This window comes from Dama dama, chromosome 24 (assembly GCF_033118175.1).
Source record: "Dama dama isolate Ldn47 chromosome 24, ASM3311817v1, whole genome shotgun sequence".
Classification (NCBI taxonomy): Eukaryota; Metazoa; Chordata; class Mammalia; order Artiodactyla; family Cervidae; genus Dama; species Dama dama.
In genome coordinates, this window is record NC_083704.1 from 64,643,269 (window position 1) to 64,659,177 (window position 15,909).

Consider the following 15,909-nt stretch of genomic DNA (forward strand, 5'->3'; position numbering starts at 1 on the left):
ACCTGAGATGACGGGGTAAAAACTCCAGTATAAACCGAGGTGATGTGTGGGATCCACCCTAGATACACCCTGGGATCTTCTTCAGCTCCACCCAATGCTGATGGGCTGTAGGATGACTCCTAGTTGCCAAGGAACTCAAGTGTGGGAAGAAGCACTGTTACACTTGAGGTGAGATGTGGGCTCAGACTCAGGCTCTCTGAGACTAGTCATGAAGTTCATTCATTTTGTACCTGAGGGATGTAGAGGATCGTCTGTAGGTGGGAACTGAGTGGAGGTGTGGGGTCAGCCCAGCTCCACTGTGAGGTGAGGTGTGGGGTAGCCCCAGCTCTACAGTGGGGTGAGGCGTGGGGTCCACCCAGCTCAACTGTGGGCTGAGGTTTGGGGTCATTCCAACTCCGCTGTGGGGTGAGGTGTGGGATCAGTTTCAAATCCTCATGGGGTGAGGTGTGGTGTCCTCCCCAGCTCCACCATGCTGTGAGGTGTGGGGTCAGCCACCAGGTCCATTGGGTCTGAGGTGCAGGGTCAGCCCCCAGCTAAACTGTGGGGCAAGGTTTGGGGTCAGCCCCAAGGCCCACCCTGGGATGAGTGGTGGGGTCAGTCCACAGCTCCACTGTGTGGTGAGGTGTAGTGTCAGCCTGCAGCTCCACCGTGGGTTGAGGTGTGGGGTCAGCCAACATGTTCACTGTGGGGTGAGGTGTGGGTTCATACCGAGCTCCTCTGTGGTTTGAGGTGTGAAGTCCACCCCAAACTCTTCCGTGTTGTGAGGTGTGGGCTCCTCCCCCAATTCCACCATGGGGTGAGGTGTGGGGTCAGCCCTCTAATCCTCCAGCGAATGAGGTGTGGGTCCCTCCTTCACCTCCTCCTTGGGGTGAGAAGTGGCATCAGCCCCCAGCTCCACGTGGGGTGAGGTGTGAGGTCAGCCCCAGCTCCTCTGTGGGATGAGGTGTGGCGTAAAACCTCTTTCCACCATATGGTGAGGTGTGGGTTCAGTCCCATCTCCAAGTAGAGTGAGGTGTGGGGTCAGCCCAGTTCCATGTGGGGTGAGGTGTGGGGTCAGCCCAGCTCCATGTGGGGTGAGGTGTGGGGTCAGCCCAGCTCCATGTGGGGTGAGGTGTGGGGTCAGCCCAGCTCCATGTGGGGTGAGGTGTGGGGTCAGCCCAGCTCCATGTGGGGTCAGGTGTGGAGTCAGTCCCAACTCCACATAGGTTGAGTGGTGGGGTAGGCCCCAGCTCCACCGTGGTCCGTGCAAATCCTCCATGGGGCGAGGTGTGGGGTCCACCCAACTCCACTGTGGGCTGAGGTTTGGGGTCATTCCAACTCCACCGTGGGGTGAGGAGTGGGGTCAGCTTCAAACCCTCCATGGGGCGAGGTGTGGGGTCAGGCCCAGTGCCACTGCTGTGTGAGCTGTGGGTCAGCCCCAGCTCGGTTGTGGGGTGTGTGGTGGGGTAAGCCCCATCTCCACCGTGGGGTGCGGTGTGGTGTGAGCTCTGGCTCCAACTTGGGGTGACTGTGTGGTCAGCCCCAGGTCCACCATGGGGTGAGTTCTGGGGTTCACCCCCATCTCATTCGTGGTGAGTTGTGGGTCAGCCCCAGCTCCACTGTAGGGTGAGGGGTGGCGTCAGACCCCGATCCACCAAGGCATGAGGTATGTGGTCAGCCTCACTCCACCGTAGGGTGTGGTGTGCCATAAACCCCATCTCCACCATGTGGTGAGGTGTGTGGTCAGCCACAGGTCCACTGTGGGGTGAGGTGTGTGGTCATTCCCCAACTCTTCTGTGGGATAAGGTGTCATATCATCCCCAGATCCACTGTGGGGTGAGTTGTTGGGTCAGCTTCAAGTTCACCATGGGTGAGGTGTGGTGTCTGCCCCTACTCTACCATGGGGTGAGGTATGTGGTCAGCCACAACTCCACCTCAGGGTGTGGTTTGGGGCAAGCCCCAACTCCACTGTGGGGTGAGGTGTGTGGTCAGCCTCTGATCCACCGTGGGGTGAGGTGTCGGGTCAGCCCCAAATCAACTGTGGAGTGAGTTGTTGGATCAGCTGTGGGTCCTCCATGTGTGAGCAGCCCCACAGTGGGGTGAGGTGTGGAATTAGCCCCAGCTCCACCATGGCGTGAGGTGTCGGGTCAGTCCCCTACTCCTCCATGGAGTTAGGTTTCAGGTCAGTCCCAATGCCACCAGGGGGTGAAGTGTGGGGTCGGCCCCCACCTCCACTGTGGGGTGAGGTGTGTGGTCAGCCACAACTCTACCATAGGATGAGGTGTGTGGTCGGCCACAACTCCACTGAAGTGTGTGGTGTGGGGCCAGCCCCAGCTCCGTCGTGGTGTGAGGTCTGTGGTCGGGCCCTGTTCCACTGTGGACTGAAGTGTGTGGTCAGCCCCTGGTACACTGTGGGGTGAGGCCTGGGGTTTACCCACAAATCCTCCATGGGCTGAGTTGCAGGGTCAGTCCCCAACTCCTCAGTGGGATGAGGTGTGGTGTCAGCCCCAAACCCACCGAGGGGTGAGCTATTGGGTCAGCCCCAGCTCCACTGTGGGGTGAGTTGTTGGGTCAGCTTCAAGTTCACCATGGGTGAGGTATGGTGTCTGCCCCTACTCCACCATGGGGTGAGGTGTGTGGTCAGCCACAACTCCACCTCAGGGTGGGGCAAGCCCTAACTCCACTGTGGGGTGAGGTGTGTGGTCAGCCTCTGTTCCACTGTGGGGTGAGGTGTGGTGTCTGCCCCGGCTCCACTGTGGGGTGAGGTGTCGGGTCAGCCCCACTGTGGGGTGCAGTGTGGTGTCAACCCAAGCTCTACCGTGGGCTTAGGTGCCAGGTCTGAACCAAATTCACCGAGGGGTGAGGTGCGGGTTCAGCCCCACCATGGGATAAGGTGTCAGGTCAGCCCCCTCACCGTGGGGTTGAGTTGTGGGGTCAGCCCCAGCTCCACCATGGTCTGATGTCGGGGTCAGCCCTAGCAGCTCCATGGGGTGAGGTGTCGGGTCATTCCCACCATGGAGTGAGGTGTGGGGTCAGCCCCAGATCCACTGTAGTGTGAGGTATGGGGTCAATCTGCAACTCTTCCGTAGGTTGACATGTGGTGTCAGCCCCAGCTGCACCAAGGGCTAAGCTATGGGGTAAACCCCACTGTGGGTTGAGGTGTAGGGTCATCCCCAACTCCACTGTGGGGTGAGGTGTAGGGTCTGCTCCAGCTCCTCCATGTGATGAGGTATGGGGTCAGGCCCAGCTCCACTGTGGGATTAGGTGTGAGGTCAGTCCCCAGCTCCTCCTTGGGGTGAGGTGCTGAGTCAGTCCCAACTCCTCCATGGCGTGAGGTGTGGGTTCTGCCCCCAACACCCCAATGTTGGTCAGCCTCAGCTCCACTGAGGGCTGATGTCTGGGGTCAGCTGCAGCTCCACTGTTGTCTGATGTCTCGGTTCAACCCCACTGTGCGGTGAAGTGTGGAGTCATCCCCCACTTCACCGTGGGATGAGGTGTGGTGTCAGCCCCAGCTGCACCAAGGGCTGAGCTATGGGGTAAGCCCCACTGTGGGGTGAGGTGTGGAGTCACCCCCAACTCCTCCATGGGATGAGGTGTGGGGTCAGCCCCAGCTGCACCAAGGGCTGAGCTATGGGGTAAGCCCCACCGTGGGGTGAGGTGTGGAGTCATCCCCCAACTCCACCGTGGGATGAGGTGTGGTATCAGCCCCAACTGCACCAAGGGCTGAGCTATGGGGTGAGCCCCACTGTGGGGTGAGGTGTGGGGTCAAGCCCAGCCCCACCATGAGTTGAGGTGTTGGGTCAGCCCCACCATAAGCTGAGGTTTGGGGTGATCCCCAGGACCACCGTGGTGTGAGGTGTTGGGTCAGCCCCACTGTGGGGTTAGTAGTGGGATCAGCCCTAGCTCCACCATGCGATGAGGTCAGGGTCAACCCCATCATGGGGTGAGGTGTGGGATCCGCCCCCATCACCTCCGTGGAGTGAGCTGTGTGGTCAGCCCCAGCCCCACTGTGGATTGAGCTGTGGTAAGGGAAGAGGAGTGGAGAAGGAAATGGCTACCCACTCCAATGTTCTTGCCTGGAGAATCCCAGGGACGGCGGGGCCTGGTGGGCTGCCGTCTATGGGGTTGCACACAATCGGACACCACTGAAGCGACTCAGCAGTAGCAGCAAGGGAAGAGGAGAAGGGGATGACAGAGGATGAGATGGTTGGATGGCATCACTGACTCAATGGACATGAGTTTGAGCGAACTCTGGGAGATGGTGAAGGACAGGGAAGCCTGGCGTGCTGCAGTCCATGGGGTCACAGAGTGTGGGACAGGAGCTGGGGATTGAACAACAAAGAGGTATTCATAAGCAAAACTCTTAAGGTTGCTATTGCAGGGTATGGCCACAAGGCAGCAGGATTTTTTCATAACCCTAACCCTAACCCTAACCTTGGAAATGAAAGCTTTTGAGTTTTAACTCAGGACTGTAATTTATTACGGAATATACTTGAAGAAACACCCAAAAGCTTGTGTGTTCTTCCTGAACATTCTTATTTATTTATTTTAATAATTTTATTTACTTATTGGCCGTGCCATGCAGCTTGTGGGATCTTAATTCCCTGACCAAGGATCGAACCCTCGCCCCCTGCTTTGGAAGCACAGAATCTTAACCACTGGACTGCGGGGAAGTCCCCCTGAGCATTATTTTTTTTTAGTTAATCTTTATTTTTTATTGTAGAACATTGATATACTATGTGTTGTTGGTGGCAGGTGAACTGAATGTATTTTCTATTTTGTTGTTGTTCAGTTGCCAAGTCATGTCTGACTCTTTTTGTAGGAGTGTTCCCTTTTCACCAGGCCCTGTTACAGTGGTAAAACATCTATTTGTGTATACGTAAGTGTACATAATTATAAATGTCTAGGTACATAGATACATAAATGTCCAGATAGATAGAGATATAAATGTCTAGGTACATAGATATATAAATGTCTATATGCACAGATATATAGATATGTAAATACTTAGATACATAGAGACATAAATATCTCTATATATAGACATATAAATATCTATGTAAATACAGATATAAATATCTATTATAGATACATATAGACATAGATATCTTTATACATAGACATAAATATCTATGTACTTACAGATATAAATATCTGTTATAGATACATATAGACATAGATATCTATATACATAGACATGTAAATATCTATATACACGGAGGATGGTTACACAGTGGACAATGAAGGAGACCACCTTATAGACAAAATAGATAGTGGCCTTTATAAGACCAGACTAGGAGAGAGAAACAGAAACAATTTCAAACACAGAGAACACAGCTGACCAAGATGCATGTGACTGGTTCTAATCTGGTGGCAATAAACCAGCAAGTCCACGGGGAGTGAGTAGACAGTGGCAAAGTCTGGAAGGGTGAGATAGTGAGAGCAAGTTAGATGTTTCATCTTTGTTTACAAAGTGTACCTTATTAATTTATGGATTCATACTTGTTACCTCCTAAAGTATGTATCATCTTATATATCCTCATATGCCCACATCCAAACTCTTTCAACTCAAACCAAGCATAACTCCAACTTGTTGAAACTCTAGTTAGTCAACTGTTGCACTTTCATGAAAAAGGCACATTGTGATTCTTTCGTATAGACCAGTAATGGTTAGGATTTCTGTCTAATGTTTTTTAGGGTCCTTAGAAATCATTTAAAATTTCAGCTCTTCTCCCTGCTTCACCTTGTTCTGATTCAATTGACATTGGAAAAGCTATGGAAAGAGTGTTTAATATAATCTGAACTCACCAGGTATCTATTGTTTGGTGTACATGAAGATCTGAGAAGTAGACTTTGATGGATGTAAAAAGAAAAATTGTAGATATAGAACATAATTAGAAATTGCGAGAGTCATTTGACCAGAGAGCAATCACAATGGATCAACTTCATCTCCCACACCCATGAGGACAAGTTTATTTTGGTAATAACATCAGCAACTGAGGAGTTAAAAGTGTTATCACTGTGAAAAATGATTATGAAAAGAAATCTATGAAATGTTTTCATAGATAGAACACACCTTTCCAGGAGGCTTTAAATTTCAGGTAAATGTTTTATTATAAGAAATCTTGAGTGGATTACAGACTGTGTAAGTTTTACAGACTGTTCAAAGTAACATTCTTTTCCATCCCAGAATGAATACATCACCTTTTGATTCATCCTTGTGACACAATCAGACTTAGAGACAATCTGTGCTGGAGAGTGCTCTAAACCAATGTGTGCGTACCAGCTGCAGGTCTGACAAGAAACATTCACTCTCATGTTGTTGTAGTTGGTGCTCAGTTGCTAAGTTGTGTCTGACTCTTTGTGACCCCATGGACTGCAGAACGCCAGGAATCCCTGCCCATCACCAACTCCTGGAGATTGTTCAAACTGCTGTCCGTTGAGTCAGTGATGCCATCCAACCATCTCTTCCTCTGTCATCCCCTTCTCCATTTGCCTTCAGTCTTTCCCAGCATCAGGGTCTTTTCCAGTGGGTCGGCTCTTCACATCAAGGGGCCAAAGGATTGGAGCTTTGGTTTCAGCGTCAGTCCTTCCTATGAATGTTCAGGACTGATTTCCTTTAGGATTGACTGGTTTGAGCTCCTCGCAGACCGAGGGACTCTCAAGAGTCTTCTCTAGCATTACAGTTCAAAAGCGTTAGTTCTTCAGTGCTCTGCCTTCTTTGTGGTCTTACTCTCACGTCCATACATGACTACTGCAAAAACCAGTAGCTTTTACTCTCACATATGGGATATCAAATTTGTTTTTACATTTGCCTGCTATATTGAGGCTCTTGGTTCATACTTCATGTAACCATGTAGTGTTGTATTTAAATCCAGTTTGAAACAAAGCTTTATTTTAAGAATGTTTTGCCTACGAGTAGCGTTCTATTTTCACCAGAACCTCTTACCTTGGTGTGACATCTCAAAACTCAGAAACTCTTACATGTTGATATGAATATCAATTTTGTTTTAGCAGAGTTTGAACAGAGAAGTGAAAAAATCAGGGTGCCTATTTTATCAGGTTTCTCCAGGCAGAAAAGTGAAGCTTGTTGTTGTTCAGTTGCTCAGTCGTGTCCAACTCTTTGCAACCCCATAGACTGCAGCATGCTGGGCTTCCCTGCCCTTCACCATCTAGCAGAGCTTGCTCAAACTCATGTCCATTACGTTGGTGATGCCATCCACCCATCTCGTCCTCTGTTGTCCCCTTCTCCTTCTGCCCTCAGTCTTTGAAATTGAAACTGTTAGACGGCAGAGTTCATGGCAGCTTATGGGCTCCTTGACTCAATTTTTTGGCAGGAATTTTCTTATGTATTTTTTCAACTGTGACCTTTCCTTCATATGATAGCTAATAACAGAATTAGAAGAAACTAATTTGAAATGATGGATTGTTTCTACTCTGACAATCTGAACACAAAGGAACCAGTGGGAACTGCAAAGATCTGGGGGCCAGGCTTTTAAGAATATTTTAGGTTGGCAAATAATAAGTAGTATGCTTTAAGTTTTAACAATTTTTATTCTGATGAAGAATATACTTTTCTAGAAGGCTTCCAGTGTGGCTGCCTCCTGCTGGAAGCCTTGAATGATGGAATCAGGGCATCTCCTGTCTGTCTGTACAGGACCCTGGGCTCAACTCTAAGAAATCCCTGGATTTCCCCTGGATCCTGACCACCACGTGCCCAAGGATACTGGTAACAGTTTTGTTCTGGCTGTTGAAGTGTTTAATGACAAAGATTCTTTCAGTTTCCCGATGTGGGTGACATGTGGAGCCCAGTGCTTTAAGAAACTTACATGCTAGCTCCCACATGAGGGTGAGGCCCCCGTCCAACGATGAGAGACCCTGCCTGGGTGTGACCTGTGCCTCCAGGGAGAGCAACTTTACGCTAGTTTAAACCTGACCAAGTTCTGTCTGCATGGTAGATTTAGACCTCTCTGTCTTATCTAGGGGCTTCCCTGGTGGCTCAGATGGTAAAGAATCCTCATGCAGTGCAGGAGACCTGGGTTCGATCTCTGGATCGGGAAGATCCCCTGGAGGAGGGAATGGCCACTGACTCCAGTATTCTTACCTTGGAGAATCCCATGGACAGAGGAGCCTGGAGGGCTATAGTCAGACATGTCTGAACGATGAACACTTTGACTTTTCAATCCTGTCTGCACTGATTATGTTTAGACAAGACTGCATGCTTTCTGCAATGAGAATATTGACACCTGACCATGTTCTGTGTGCACGAGGACGTGGAGACCTGGGTGCGGACTGGGCCTGGCCTCCGTCCTGGAAAACTCTGTGCCTGTGTCTGAATGTCAGTGCTCAGAGGTCTGGGGTCTGGAGCTGAGGTGGGCTTCTCTGGGTAATGTGCCCTGCTCTGAGAGGGGTTCCATGGCCCTCCCAGGGGTCAGTGCTGCAGTAGGACTCTTAGGCTTTCCTTCTGCCAGGCTCACCTGCCCTGGGGCTCATGGGGACTCCTCAGGTGGGCTACCTGGTAATTATTCCAGTTTTTCAGCGCATTCAGTTTGAGTAGGGAGGCAGGTTCACCTGGCTAATTGATTCCATTGTACAGGGATCAGGCAAAAAACCAATGGGTAGCAGGTGAGGTAGCTATGTGATCGCCTTCCCATTGGCTGTCCCTGCTCAGCAGAGACCAGACCTGCCCCTTATCTTTTAGCCTCACGCCTGGTGTATTTTCTCAACACCTCAGTGGGAAAACAAAGAACGCAGCCCACTGGAACCAAGGCAGTGTGTTCAACATTATCGTGACAGCTGTAAAAACAGTTAGTATCAGACAGAACCAAAGGGCAGGAGAGGAGGACTTCTCTGGGATGAGAGAAGCTTCCAGGAACCCACTCATTTCCGCCTTTGGGGCCCAGCCATCAGGGACCTGGTGTCCTAACCAAGACTCATGCGGCCCCAGATACAGGGTTCGGGGACCGTGTGGGTCTCACCCCATCCACACGGGTCCGGATCCTGTACCCAGAGATTCCATGTCTGCTCTTCACCTCTGTGTGTCTTGCCCCTTGGAGATTCCCAACATCTGAATTGAGGGTGTTGCCCTGATTAACCTGTGGTCCTTTCTCTTCTCTTCATCTTGGGACTTTCACATGAGGTCAGGCACCTTTGAATGGGTTGCTGCTCTGTGTTCTGCTGAGTGAAAACCTTTGGTGGTGTCATATTAATATCATAGTGTATCACATACCTAATCTGTAGGGTTGTCACTGTCTGGTGTCCCCTAGATGGATTTTCAGTAATTTAATTTTTATTTTCTATTGGAGTCAAGTTGATTTCCATTGTTTTGTTAGTTTCAGCAGTACAGGAACTTAATTTGATTTTACATAGAAGCGTATCTATTCTTTCTCCATTTTTTCCCTCATATAGATTATTACAGTCTGTTCAGTAGAGTTCCCTGTTCTATTCACTAGGTCCTATTTGATTATTAATTTGTTAAATATTAGTGTGTATAGTTAATCCTAAACTCTTAATTATTTCTTCTTTCTAACTTTCTTTTGATAATCATAATTTGATTTCTCAGGCTGTGAAGTCTGTTTTGTACATTAGGTCATTGGTATGAATTTACAGATTGCACCCATTAGTGAGATCTCATGATATTTGTCTTTCTCTCTCTGAGTTCCCTCACTTACTGTAATGATTTCTTGGTTCATCCATGCTGCTGACTGCATCCTTATTTCATTCTATTTTATAGATGAGTAGTATTCCAATGTGGAGAAGGCAATGGCACCCCACTCCAGTGCTCTTGCCTGGATAATCCCATGGACGGAGGAGCCTGGTAGGCTGCAGTCCATGGGGTCGCTGGGAGTTGGACACGACTGAGCGACTTCACTTTCACTTTTCACTTTCATGCATTGCAGAAGGAACTGGCAACCCACTCCAGTGTTCTGGCCTGGAGAATCCCAGGGACGGGGGAGCCTGGTGGGCTGCCGTCTATGGGGTCGCACAGAGTCGGACACGACTGAAGCGACTTTGCAGCAGCAGCAGCAGGATTCCAGTTATAGATGTACTGCCTGGTGTTTGTTATTCTGTCAGTGGACCTTTTGGTGGATTCCATGTCTTGCCTATTGAAATAGTGTTGCCCTGAAAATCAAGGTGCACGTGTTATTTTGAATGGTGATTTTCTGTGGACCTGCACTTCCCTTGTGGCTCAGCTGGTACAGAATCCGCCTGCAATGCAGGAGACCCCAGTTTGATTCCTGGCACAGGAAGATCTGCTGGAGAAGGGATAGGCTACCCACTCCAGTTTTCTTGGGCTTCCTTTGTGGCTCAGCTGGTAAAGAATCTGCCTGCAATGTGGGAGACCTGGGCTTGATCCCTGGGTTGGGAAGATCCCCTGGAGAAGGGAAAGGCTACCCACTCCAGTGTTCTGGCCTGGAGAATTCCATGGACTGTATAGTCCATGGGGTTGCAAAGGGTCAGACACGACTGAGCCAATTTCACTTCACTTTCCCTGGACCTAAGCCCATGAGTGGGATTGCAGGGTCATGTGATACCTCTATGTCTTGTATTTCTTGGAAGCACCATGCTGTTTTCCATAGTGGATTCGCCATTTACATTCCCAAAAAGATTGTAGGAGGATTTCATTTTCTGTATATTCTTTGCAGATCTTCTATTTTATTTATTTTATCTTTATTCTTTATAGATCATTTTGATGATGGCCAGCGTGAGGTGATACCTTATGGTAGTTTTGATTGGCACTGATTTAATAATTTTTGTTGTGGAGTATCTTTCCATGTGCTTTTATTATTTTCTACTTTGTGTGTACAGTTTACCTCTTGAAAGTGGCTTACTGAATCTCGGCCCTGTTTGGAATTCTTTCCTGATGAAATACCCTAGGACATTTCTTGAGGGCGGATGTCATTTAAAGCCCTGTCAAACTTATGACTATTTAGAGTCCTTCAGCACCTGTTTTATGGCTTCCCTGCTCACTCAGTGGTAAAAGAATCCAACTGCAATGCAGGAGACTTTCAGGAGACCTGGGCTCGATCCCTGGGTTGGGAAGATCCTCTGGAGAAGGAAATGGCAAACCACTCCAGTATTCTTGCCTGGAGAATCCCATGGACATCCTTTGTCCTGGCAGGCTACAGTCCATGGGGTTGCAAGGAGTCGGACATGACTGAGCAACTAAACAACAAAAACTGCACCAGTTTTGACATGTAAATATTGCTCTGTACCAGCTAATTACTAACCCCCCACCCCCGCCACCTTTCTATTTTGGTAATCATAAGTTTCTGAGTCTGTGGATCTGTTTGCCTTTTGTAATGACACTCATTTGTATCCATTTTTAGATTCCACAGAAGTGATACTCTCTATTATCTGTCTTTCCCTTTTTCAGTTATTTCACTTAGTTTGATCACCTCTAGTTTCTTCCCTGTAACTGGAAATGGCATTATTTCATCCTTCTTTATGTCTGAGCAATATTGCATTGTGTATATGTACCTCATTTTCTGTATCCATTCGTCTGTCCTTGTACACTTAAGTTGCTCCCCTGTCTTGGCTATTGTACCTAGTGCTGCCATGATCTTTGGAGTGCAGGTGTCTTTTAAAATTTTGATTTTTATTCTGGATCTACTTCTAGGTATTGGATTTCTGGGTCACTGGGTACTTCTGTGCTTAGTTTTTAAAAGAACCTCCATAATGTTCTACCTAATGGGTGTACCAATTTACATTCCCACCAACAGTATACGAGGGTTCCTTTCTCTCCACACCCGCTGCAGAATTTATTGTTGTAGGTTTTTGATGTGGCCATTCTGACCAATGTGAGGTGATACCTCATGGTACATTTGATTTGCTTTTCTCAAAGGACTAGTGATGCTGAGTGTCTTTTCATGTGCTTTATGACCGTCTCTATGACCTCTTTAGAGAAACATGCGTTTAGATCTGTGGCTGAATTTTTTGTTGAATTTTTTTTTTAAACTGAACTGTACTAATGATTTGTGTGTTTTGGAGAGAAACTCCTTGTGGAATCAACCCTGAATATTCATTGGAAGGACAGAAGCTGAAGCTCCAATCTTTTGGCCACCTGATGCAAAGAGTTGACTCATTGGAAAAGAGCCTGATGCTGGGAAAGTTTGAGTGCAGGAGGAGAAGCGGGCATCAGAGTATGAGATGGTTGGATGGTATCACCCACTCAACAGACATGAGTTTGAGCAAACTCCCAGAGATAGTCAGGGACAGGGAGGCCTGGCGTGCTGCAGTCCACGGGGTCACAAAGAGTCAGACATGACTTTGCAACTGAACAACTACAAAAACCTGGATCCTCCTGAATATTAACTGCTTCACAATTCAGCTAGCATTTAATATTCAGCTGCACAGTGTGAAAAGACAAAAACATATGACGCTGAAAGGTGAACTCCCCTGGTTGGTAGGTGCCCAATATGCTACTGGAGAAGAGTGAAGAAATAAATCCAGAAGGAATGAAAAGGCTAAGTCAAAACGGAAACGGTTGTGGGTGTGTATGGTGGTGGAAGTAAAGTCCGATGCTGTAAAGAGCAATATTGCATAGGAACCTGGAATGTTAGGTCTACAAATTCAGGTAAATTAAAAGTGGTCAAGAAGGAGATTGCAAGAGTGAACATTGACATTTGAGGAATAAGTGAACTAAGATGGGTGGGGATGAGTGAATTTAATTCAGATGACCATTATATCCACTACTGTGGGCAAGAATCCCTTAGAAGAAATGGAGTAGCCCTGATAGTCAACAAAAGAGTGTGAAATGCAGTACTTGGCTGCAGTCTCAAAAAAGACAGAATGATCTCTGTTCATTTCCAAGGCAAATCATTCAATATCAAAGTAATCCAAGTCTATGCCCCAACATCTAAAGCTGAAGAAGCTGAAATACCAATTCTATGAAGACCTACAAGATCTCCTAGAACTGAGACCAGAAAAAGATGTCCTTTTCATCATAGGGGACTGGAATGCAAGTTATCTATGGGAAATTTCTACTTTTTTCCCCTGGACTTTCAGCCTTAGAAGGTTGAGCAGAGTGGTGAGCATTGGGTTCTTGTGAGTTATTTATATCAGATACACTTTTCTGTGACTATAAACAGGAAGATAGTGAGAGAGTTAATTCCTAGGCAGGTTGATAAGAAGTCCAGGGGTCCCCAAGGAGAGAGGGGTTCTGGGGTTCTCGAGGAGGAGGAAAGGACAAACTCTCTCCCCACCCACCCCCCCCCCCCACATTCCTTAGCCTCGAACTGATGATTACACAACAAACAACTCAGTTTAAACTCTGTACTAAGGATTATATAACAACAATGTATCCTGCTTGAGGACAGTTTCTCCTTCCTGAAAACCTTCTGGCTAATCCTGTTATCTTAAAATGTAAGTTATGAGAGTGGGTCTAGTAGATCTTTACAACCTCCAGACATTCTTTTGATTCATTGTAATAACTAATTAAAAAGTCTATAACTCCCTTGCTAACACTGGAGAAGGGGGCACTCTTTCTGCCCCCTTCTGATGTCTGTGTCAGAAGCTTTCTCTATCTCTTTTATACTTTAATAAAACTTTATTACGCAGAAACTCTGAGTGATCAAGCCTCATCTCTGGGCCCGGGATGAATTCTTCTCCTCCGGAGGCCAAGAATCCTGGCATCCTTCATGGTTCAGCAACAACCTTTCAATAGGAGATAAATTTTATGAATTATCTCTTAGAGATGAAGGTTTCTGTGCATATGTCAAAGGAAGGAATGAAGGAAAGAAGGCAGAAAGAGGATTATCTTCGTGGATTGCTTGTTAGATATACTGATTTCTTGTCAATTTAGGTGTGGATCTCCTAATTTGTTCCATTCCTTCACTTCAACTTTTTTTTTCCTGAAACTGTTTGATTTTGAATTCTCAGAGTCTCTTTCTGAATTGTAAATTTGTTGACTTGTACACCCTTTTTTAGTTTACCTGGACAGTACCTCATACACCATGTTCTACCTCTGCCTGCCTGACTTCCCTTAGTGTATGATCCTTCAAAGTCCATCCCTGTGACTACCAGTGTCATAAATCCCTAACTTCAGGGGCAGTTTTATACGAGTGAGAAATAGTCTACCATATAAATGTAGCACATCTTGTTGTTGTTCAGTTGCTCAGTCATATCTGACTCTTTTGTGACCCTATGGACCGCAGCATGCCAGGCTTCCTTGTCCATCACCAACTCCCAGAGCTTGCTCAAACTCATGTCCATTGAGTCGGTGATGCCATCCAACCATTTCATCCTCTGTCGTCTCCTTTTCCTCCTGCCTTCAATCTTTCCCAGCATCAGGGTCTTTTCCAATGAGTCAGCTCTTCACATCAGGTCACCAAAGTATTGGAGTTTCAGCTTCAGTATCAGTCCATCCAAAGAATATTCAGGACTGATTTCCTTTAGGATGGACTGGTTTGATCTTGTATTCCAAGGGACTCTCAAGGGTCTTCTCTAAGACCACAGTTCAAAAGAATGAATTCTTTGGTGCTCAGCTTTATTTATGGTCCAACTCTCACATCCATACATGACTACTGGAAAAACCATAGCTTTGACTAGATGGACCTTTGTTGGCAATGTATTGTCTCTGCTTTTTAATATGCTGTCTAGGTTGGTCATAACTTTTCTTTCAAGGATGAAGCATCTTTTAAATTTCATGGCTACAGTCACCATCTGCAGTGATTTGGAGTCCAAGAAAATAAAGTCTGTTACTTTTTCCATTGTTTCCCCATCTATTAGCCATGATGTGATGGGACCAGATGCCATGATCTTAGTTTTCTAAATGTTGAGCTTTAAGCCAACTTTTTCAGTCCCCTCTTTCACTTTCATCAAGAGGCTCTTTAGTTCTTCTTTGCTTTCTACCATAAGGATGGTGTCATCTGCATATCTGAGGTTATTGATATTTCTCCCAGCAATCTTGATTCCAACTTGTACTTCATCCAGCCTGGCATTTCTTATGATGTATTCTGCATAGAAGTTAAATAAACAGGGTGATAATATACAGTCTTGACATACTCCTTTCCCAATTTGGAGCCAGTCCATTGTTCACGTCTGGTTCTAACTGTTGCTTCTTGACCTGCATACATATTTCTCAGGAGGCAGTTCAGGTGGTCTGATATTCCCATCTCTTGAAGAATTTTCCACACTTTGTTGTGATCTGCACAGTCAAAGGTTTTGGTGTAATCAATAAAGCAGAAGTAGATGTTTTTCTTGAATTCTCTTGTTTTTTCTATGATCCAAGAGATGCTGGCAATTTCATCTCTTGTTCCTCTGCCTTTTCTAAATCCAGCTTGAACATCTGGAAGTTCATGCTTCATGTACTGTTGAAGCCTGGCTTGGAGGCTTTTGAGCATTACTGCTAGCTTGAGATGAGTACAGTTGTGCGGTAGTTTGAACATTCATTGGCATTGCCCTTATTTTGGGTTGGAATGAAAGCTAATCTTTTCCAGTCCTGTGGTCACTCCTGAGTTTCCTAAATTTGCTGGCATATTGAATGCAGCACTTTCACAGCATCATCTTTAAGATTTGGAATTGCTCAACTGGAATTCCATCACCTCCACTATCTTTTTTGTAGCAATGCTTCCTAAGGCCCACTTGACTTCTCATTCCAGGATGTCTGGCTTTAGGTGAGTGATCACACCATCATGGTTATCTGGGTCATGAAGATATTTTTTGGTATAGTTCTTCTGTGTATTCTTGCCACCTCTTCTTAATATCTTCTGCTTCTGCTAGGTCCATACCATTTCTGTCCTTTATTGTGCCCATCTTTGCATGAAATGTTCCCTTGGTATCTCTTATTTTCTTGAAGGGATCTCTAGTCTTTCCCATTCTATTGTTTTCCTCTATTTCTTTGCATTGATCACTGAGGAAGGCTTTCTTATCTCTCCTTGCTCTTCTTTGAAACTCTGCATTCAAATGGGTATATCTTTCCTTTCTCCT